Consider the following 9981-nt stretch of genomic DNA (forward strand, 5'->3'; position numbering starts at 1 on the left):
CTTTTACGACATGCGGGGGTATGCACTCTAATTCCTTGTTCTCTCAGGTGGTAATGATTAATGCACTGGATGAAACAAGCTAGAGGGTCGTGCTCGTTAGAATAAATAATCGTATTGTGCTGATTTGAATCATCGTAATGTGCTAACATAGGGATATGATTTTAAACGGTTTATATTTTTTAATTTATTTATTTTTTTTTAAATATTTTTTTAATATATACTTAGCAATAACCGAAAGTGACGATAACGTACAATTAAATATAAAGGCTTGTCTTTCTTTATGTATATACGCATCCGCCACAAGGATTCATCAGTACTGAGTAGATGGACATATAACATACTCTAAACCTCTAAAAAATGCCATTCAATATTTTCGTCAGAAACTTGGTGGTCAAAATTACAAATTACTTGTAATGATATACATGGACTTTGTAGTCTGCACTTTGCATTGTCTATATGACACTAAGTATGACATTTCTCGTACTTATCTCATTTGTGTATACTTGCTAAATATAATTGTCAAATCGATGCTTTGGTCTGTTTTCGAATTAAATTGCTATGTGTTTGGTCTGTTTTCGAATTAATTTGCTATTTAAGATTGACACGAATTCCTGAAGCTTGCACAGTACCTTGGGAAACTCGTGGTTATATTTAATAGCAATTTTTATATTTTCCTTCTGATCTATCAATTTTATATAATTTGGGGGGAAAAAAGTACTACCATGACCTAGCGCATAACTTAAAATTGTCAAAAACAGCACCTAACCTTCTAATTGATATTGACTGTTTCTCCTAGGACTTCTATCTTCAAAGCGTTATCATAAAAAACAGCACCTAACCTTCTAATTGATATTGACTATTTCTCCTAGGACGTCTATCTTCAAAGCGTTATCATAAAAAACAGCACCTAACCTTCTTATTGATATTGACTATTTCTCCTAGGACTTTTATCTTCAAAGCGTTATCATCAAAAAACAGAACCTAACCTTCTAATTGATATTGACTATTTCTCCTAGGACTTCTATCTTCAAAGCGTTATCATAAAAAACAGCAACTAACCTTCTAATTGATACTGACTATTTCTCCTAGGACTTTTATCTTCAAAGCGTTATCATAAAAAACAGCACCTAACCTTCTAATTGATATTGACTATTTCTCCTAGGACTTTTATCTTCAAAGCGTTATCATAAAAAACAGCACTTAAAATTCTAATTGATATTGACTATTTCTTCAAGGACCTCTATCTTCAAAGAGTTATCATAAAAAACAGCACCTAACCTTCTAATTGATATTGACTATTTCTCCTAGGACTTCTATCTTCAAAGCGTTATCATAAAAAAGCACCTAACCTTCTAATTGATATTGACTATTTCTCCTAGGACTTCTATCTTCAAAACGTTATCATAAAAAACAGCACCTAACCTTATAATTGTTATTGACTATTTCTCCTAGAACTTCTGTCTTCAAAGAGTTATCATAAAAACACAGCACCTAACCTTCTAATTGATATTGACTATTTATCCTAGGACTTCTATCTTCAAAGCGTTATCATAAAAAACAGCACCTAACCTTCTAATTGATATTGACTATTTATCCTAGGACTTCTATCTTCAAAAGCGTTAGCACAAATTTGTTTTAATTAAAAAAAATCACAAAATCGAACATCATATCTGTCTCTGACCGCACCGATGGCCTCAGTAGTCAAAGCGTCCACCTCGGATGCAGGAGGCCGCGGTTCGAATCCCGGCAAAGTCATACCAAATTCTTATAAAATGGTGCTAGCAGCTGCCTCGCTTGGCGCTCAGTATTAAGAAATTAGTTTTAGGACTGGTCGGCCATGTGTAAGGATAATATGAATGGGTGGGACATAATGCTACAAGTCTGCGGCATGATGCCCCATTGCTGGACATCACTATAAACTGCTACAATGCGGACATCGTAGTGATATGACTGAAAATTGTTAAAGGTACGTTACACATGCAAACCACACACAAACACGTACGTCTACCTATCATCCCCATACCGAAGATAGCTACGTCTGTCCTTTTGTAGAAAAGGTGGTTTCAGAAACATAAAGCATTATTACTGGAGTCGACATTGCTGGTTTCCGGTCAATTATTTCTTCAAAATTCAAATATATTCTACGCTTTGGCAGAGGCACCTCGCTATTGATTATTGAGCTCAGGGGTCAAATTCATATTTACAGGAGCTAAACTTGTCCTTCTGGTTTCCAAATGGTATGCTTACTTCATAAATGTCTCCCACCCCCATATTTATCAACTGTATGGTTGCATTGCGCTTGAGGAAGAGCAGCTGCATATTGAGTCTACGACCGACTCATTAAAAGTGAGTCTTTTGGTAGGTACATTTCGTATGTGTTTAGATAGAGCAGTACCAAACTGTACATAATGCCACCCGAAAAAGTTATCTAATGAGAGTTTCATGTCAACAGATCAAAAACAGAGATTGAAATAAGAACTTCTCTTTTTCAGCTGCATTTCCGTGGGATTACCGAAAAAAAAATGATCCGTCATTCCGCTGACCAATTCATGTCACCCACCCACACCTCCAAAAATAATTATACGGGCGCCCCTGCTCTGGTCGTTAAATTTAGACAGATTTCCGGCAGTAATTTCACTGGACTTAAAGGACACTGTATCTCAAGACGTTCACAAATGAAAAAAGTTTAACCTAAACGAAATTGAAAAATTTGCTTCCAAACATTTACAAGCTCAAACAATTTTGTGGGTATAAATTGTGAAAACTCAACATTGCAGAAACGTATATATGTTACATACAGCATGCAATATAATATATTAATAATTAATAGTGTACAAACAAAATCTGAAATAAACCAGTGGTCGATCAAGGATTTTTGTTTGGATGAAGGTGTGAGTGGGGTGATATAAACAAGTGTTCAATTTGTCTGTGGGATGTAACCCTTGATGTGAATCCAAGGATCGAAACTCTCATCACATTTTGTATTCAAAGCGTTTCCATGGCATCCTTTTAACCATCAAACTGTGAGTAAAACTTATTTCCAGTTGCTTCACGCACATTTATATTTGTGGGTGGTAGGTAAATGGCTTTGCATCCCCTTCTTCGATCTACCCTTGTAAACTTGCTGTGAAGAAAAAGGTGACAAGCACATAAAACGAAATGCATTGTGCACAAATATATGTTCAAGTCAATATTAAAGACATGCAAATCTCGTTTCCTACAGAAACGAAGGCCGTGGCCAAATCAGAGGTATTCACAAAGTTTAAAGGTTGTAATTGTGTGCGAGGGTCCTAAAGTCTATAATTAGGAATTTAAATGAGTCACACTAAAACTTTAAATCAGCAAAGTTAGTCACTTTTGTCAATAGATTTTACTTCCCGATAATATTTTCCCAGTATAATTAAGCTGGTTTAGATCTAGATATCAGTGCCATCAGCAATACAATGTTTTCGAGATTACAATGAATTCCCTTTTACAGTGCTCATCCATTGTTACCGTTGTTACTAACTCATGACTAATAAACTGGTCTTGCTTCCTGTGCATTCGTCATTTATTAAAACGTTGATATCATGTTTAATCAATTTTATAGTATTAATGCTTGTTTATGGAAAGGATTGTTTTCCTCTAAACACACACACACACACACACACACACACACCATGCCATCTCCTTGGAAACTATAGTTCTCTTTCAATAACGTTCTCTTACCTGTTTTCCATCAACTGTTCCTATCCCCAGTCATCTTTGAATCAGATGGAAATCACGACACCAAATGCAACCTTTATTGCAATCAGGCCACATTGTGACAAACGAGGAATACAAAAGAATATATAATGAAAGAGGAACATGTTATGGTTAGGTTTAGTGTTAACTATTAGTGATAATCCTCTTGTACACTGGACAAGTCTTGCATATAGTCTTTTACACGGGAAAAGTCATGTACACAGTCACTTGTACACTGGACAAGTCATATATCATGTCATCTTTTACAATGGACAAGTCATATATATATATATATATATATATATATATATATATATATATATATAGCCATCTTGTACGCTGGACAATTCATGTATATAGTCATCATTTACACTGGACAACTCATGTACATAGTCACTTGTACACTGGACAAGTCATATATCATGTCATCTTTTACAATGGACAAGTCATATATATATATATATATATATATATATATATATATATATATATATATATATATATATATACAGCCATCTTGTACGCTGGACAGTTCATGTATATAGTCATCATTTACACTGGACAACTCATGTACATAGTCACTTGTACACCGGACAAGTCTTATATACAGTCATCTTTTACACTGGACAAGTCATGTACAAACAAACGTGGTCAGTGCAAAAAGTGTATAAAATACCTGTAATACTATGCATTAAGACACATATAATTTATTGCTGTATAACTCGTAATTCAACAAACTAAATAATCGCAAGAATTCAAACTTGTTTTAAAAGGTTTGTATGTAATACACTTCATGAAATAAGGATTTCGCATAATTTAGACAACGATACGTATTGTTATTTTCTCGTATATCATCTGTTATTACATCACATGCATCTTTTACATACTTGCTCTCTATTACTTTATATGCGACCGCTCCGGTGGCCTAGTGGTTAGAGCGTCCGCCTCGGATGCGGAAGGTCGTGGGTTCGATCCCCGGCCGAGTCATACCAAATACTTACATAAATCATAACAGCTTCCTCGTTTGGCACTCATAATTACGACATCATGCTACATGTCTGCGACATGATGCCCCAGTGCTAGACATCACTACAGACATCGTAGCGATATGACTGAAAAAGTGTTAAAGCTACGATAAAAATCCAAATCACACACACACACACACAGACAAATTACTTTACAACAACTAAGTAACTGGGTGGGAAAAATTGTTAAAGCTACGCAAAAAAATCCAGATCACACGCACTGTATATTAGTAAAAGCAATTACCATAACTCTGATTATCGGCAGGAACAATATCTTCCGCACACAAAAGTAACATCAATTTAAGTTATCGAATAGTCTTCTTCCTTTGATACTAACAATTTGATTGTTCTGGATACAAATTAATCCTAAAAGTTATTCATATAGAGTGAATATAGTGCAAACATGTCTAACAGACAACTATGGATACAAAGAAAATATACTTGTGTTCAACGAGTAAAAATGATAAATTGAAATGAAATATAAAATGCTCTTGAGAAATATTCAAAGAGCGGAAAGCTAAAGAGATACTGTTTGATGAAGAAAAAGAGTTTCTAAACATAACATGTCAAGAATTTGTAGGAAATGAAAACGACATATATATATATATATATATATATATATATATATATATATATATATATATATATATATATATATATATATATATATATATATATATACTGAGACAACAAAGCATATGTAGCAGAAAGGTTTTGAATAATTCTAAATGCTTGAATATTTTGTAGAAAATAAAAACAGTAAGTAGATCGAAGTTTAGCCAACTTCATTGATATCCACGTATTACAGGTCAATAGACATGAGTCCAGTTGCAACAATCAGGAAAGGAAGAAAACTGATTAAAAAGTATGGACCAACCTATTCGTTTTTTGAATTTCAAAATACAAAACCATTTCTGAAACGGCTAACTTACTAGCTTTACTGGAGAAGTATTGGAAGTCCGGCAAGTAATTTTAGGTGAGCTAGTCTTTTTTTAAACTGGAAGACTTGAAAGGAGAGAATATAAACGGCATGTTTTTCTCTATACTACAAAACAAAATTACTTAGTCAACGTTAAACTTATTTTGAAAGCCAAAAGAATCAACAATAACAAATATGTGCTCCCGAATTAGATATGGTGAATTGTTTAACAATTAGAAACCGAATAGATAGTGGCATTAAAATTAAATGTTAAAGAACGATACATAGACAGAATTATTAAACAGCATGAATATTTTTTTAAACAAATTCGTTTCTGCCGTGTCAAAGATGAAGAACACAACAGTGCGCTAGAGCATGAAGTAATGAAAATATTTATGGGAACTTGTGTTTGTTACAAACAGACTGAAAACAGTACATTCCTAATCATCACCAGAAAGAAAGAAACAAATGGTACTAATACAAATATTATACAGCAATTGCAGTGTATAAACAATGTCCTATCAGTCTCACAAATTACTTTTATGAAAAAATTAAATAACATTAAAAATATGAATTTAAAATTAAATAACATTAAAAATATGACGTTGATCCTAATACTACACAAATAAAGAGATAATTGGGCAACTGAAATTTAAAGCATATAATGCCGTAATTATGGTAACATAAAATATTGATACAGTTATGAACAATCAAGATTAAAATGGTATTGGAGTGCAGGAAATGAAATCACTGGAGATATAAATGATAGAGAATTACTCATAAATCTTAAAGAATATCAGTCCATATATCTTCAATTCATTTAAACAAGAAAATAAAGTGTCACATTTATTTTTTACAATATAAATAATGGATGTAGATGCAAGGATATATATATATATATATATATATATATATATATATATATATATATATATATATATATATATATATATATATATATATAAAATCCAGTTCTAAGGTAACGTGATCTGGTTCAAACGTCAAAGGATCTAGTCCTAAATTAATAAGTTCTATATCTAATGTTCATGTGCCTTCGATACTCCTTGTTCCTGTCACTGTGGATTTCAAATTTAGACAAATATCCCATATAGAACGGCTGTCCTAATTCTGTTGATGAATTTAAAATACTAGACTGGTTAACTCGCATTTACCACGCTAACAGATCATACAAATTTAAGGAACTAAAACAACTATACTGAGACTAACGCTTTCGCACACAAACAGCTAAATATAGTTCATAATTATATTTTAAAATATGATACTGGAGATTTGTGAACAAATACAGAGTTAATTGTGACATGAGATTTGATAGTACCAAACCAACTGGACAGAGTGGATGGCAAAAACTAATTGTTGTGTTTTCTATTTGCATTTAACAAATAAAAGTTACTCAGTGTTAGTAAAATCTGTTAACAAAACTCCATACTTTACGTTGAGTATTGTCGGAAAGCACATATAAGATTTATCTAACAGTAAAGAAAAGAAATATTTCACTGCGGAAAAGACATTTGTAGATGTTTCCTTGGTTGTACTGGAAGATTCACTGATAAAGAGTCAGATTCTATTAAAAAGTCAATGGATCTATTTATTTTATTACAGCAATGGTAGGACAAAGATGAAACGATTCATGAAAAGATCTAAATAAAACATATCAAACTAAAAGGTGAAAGAGAACTGCGCTGCTGGTGGCGATTTCTTTTTCGTGTAACCAACTGACAAGGTTGTGAAAATTGATACAACATTATACAAAACTCAAAGGACTCGTTCATACTCACATAAAACTGTGCCATTAGGACAAGATTCTTTTTGTTTTAAATGCCGGCATTCGAAAGACAGGCAGATAAACAACATGAGGCAGTGTGACAATAAGTTGACATTGATGAAAAAGAAGAGTGAGTAAACAATACATTGAGAAGAATCAGATCTGTTTATGTGTTCCGATACTGTGCTATGATATTTAATTTAATTGTTTGTTTGTTAGTTTTATTTTTTTCTATTTCATTACATATTATTATAACGAATTTTACATTGAAGGCTGGACTTGACCTTGTCCAAAATTGAGTTCATTTCTTCTTTACCCGATTGATTTTTTTATTATTTCATTTTAAGTAAACAACTAATATTAACTTGATTATTCTCATTTTTATGAACTTAATATCAGGATTTGTATTCAGGTAAACAAGAAGGAGTGAATATGTTGATCTGAGTCAGGGTTTTGGATTTTCCTAAGTGAAGTTTACAAATTATTGAGTTGTAAATAAACAAGGCTCATTAGTTCATTCTAAGAGGTTATTTTCTATTATGTAATGGTTTTTGTTGTATATGCTAATTATGACCTGAGGTCAAGTAGAAACTATATAATCTTGTAATTGTGAGGACTTCATCATTGCGTTAACATCTAGCACCTTCAAGTTCTATTATGTTGTGACCAATTTGGGCTGAATTGTATTTTCTTCATATTATTGAATTCAAGTGATCATTTTCTCTGAAAATACAAAAGTGCTCTGATAAAATTTGAGGACAAAGACTTTCACTGGAATTTATAATATATTTAAACCTGGAATTATATTACCGTGATTCAACAAAAGATTGACACATCAACACTCCATAAGCTATAACAGACATGTCATCGCCTTCAGTTTTGGATCTCTTCTGGACTTGTACTAAGTGTTATTCAGGACTTTAAATTCATATGACTTGTGTCTGATCTAATTCTGTGATTATTTTGGGATTCAATTCGCAGTACCGTAAGTTCGTTTTTTTTTTTTTCATTTTCACTTTTGCATTCTAGGGGAATAAAATTATTTGTTAAAATTTAACAAAGCTTGTTGTTTTCACTCTTTTATGTTACTTATTTTAAGAGCATAGACTCGTAGCAACTGAGGTGTTCAATGTTTATTATGGAAAAAATTAATGTTGGTACTAAATGTTATTTTGGAATTAATTTCACAATTAATAATTGCACATATTTATTAAGCTATTTCGTGGTCAAGCAACGAATAAAGCTTTTCTTCCTGGTGGAGTATTATCGCCACTCGTTCTTCCTCCACATTTTTCTAAACCTTTTAAGGAACAACATTTGTTATTATCTAATGCAGTGGGTATTGTAGCTGTTACTACACGCTTTCATTTTAACAGTTTTTTTTAGTCCACCTAATGTTATTATTCTCTAGATTTTGTGCAAATTTTGTTTCTCAATGTTCTCTACAAACATCTCTTAATCTATGTTAGATGTCCAACAAATTGCGTCATTGCAATGTCAACACTTTCCAACTATTCCTGAATATATCGTTTCTTGTTTGAATTGGTTTATTAGTCTCAACTTTAACTTTTCCAGCTGATTTTCATAGAGCAATTTAACTCACATTTAGCCAAAACGTTTTGTATTCATTTGCACGTATTATCATCTTCAAGAATGAACTCGTATGTAGTTATAGTACTACAAAACAATGAACGATTTGTATGTAAAGATCTGAGTGTCAGTATTCGTTTCAAAAGTGGCATTCCCTGCACTATGGCTACCTCTACTGTCTCTGCTTTCTCTTCCTCCACATTCAAAGTCATCGACGAACGCTTAGATAGTGCCAGTTGGGAGGCCCTGTATCGTAGTCATTCCTTTATTATGTTAATTGCCGGACCTAGCGGTTCAGGCAAAACCGAATTTGTCAAATGTTTGATTGAACGTAAACATCATTTGATCGATCGTCCACCTCAGCGTATCGTGTAATGTTACAAAGAGTGGCAATCGGCGTACAGTCTCCTGCGAGAAGGTCATGGCGATTCCATCATGTTTGTGGAAGGCATTCCTGACGAAGATGACGGGATCGTGTTTGAGGGCGGATGACAGGCATGGTGTTTGGGGGAATGAATCGTTGACCGTACCCTAAGGAACCCGCTTGGGCGATGGTGCAGGATTTTTTCAAAGGATCAATCCCTCCGTGTTCCATGAACAGTTATCAAAATTTTCCACAGCAATGCCATAAACTGTCTACGTCGGAACGACAATGCTTTAACATTTCTTTAACAATTCTTCCTGAAGGTCGAAGGGACTGAGGCGTGAGTGTGCTACCAAGCTCAGAAATCTTCTCGTTGTTCGGTGTGCATTTTGTTGCGGTCGTAGTAGTGAGCATCAGGCAAATGGGGCAGAACGGCGTGTTGATTGGCTTCGATATTGAAAAGTGTGGAAATAGTTTTGGCCATTTCTGTCATTCCAACGTTTTAAGCAATCGGCTCGAAGGCATAAACAAGTAACTCATCGAATCTTTAAACTACACTTGTCCCACTTGCATGGAA

This window comes from Sinohyriopsis cumingii, chromosome 11 (assembly GCF_028554795.1).
Source record: "Sinohyriopsis cumingii isolate HCF-2022 chromosome 11, ASM2855479v2, whole genome shotgun sequence".
In the NCBI taxonomy this organism is placed as follows: Eukaryota; Metazoa; Mollusca; class Bivalvia; order Unionida; family Unionidae; genus Sinohyriopsis; species Sinohyriopsis cumingii.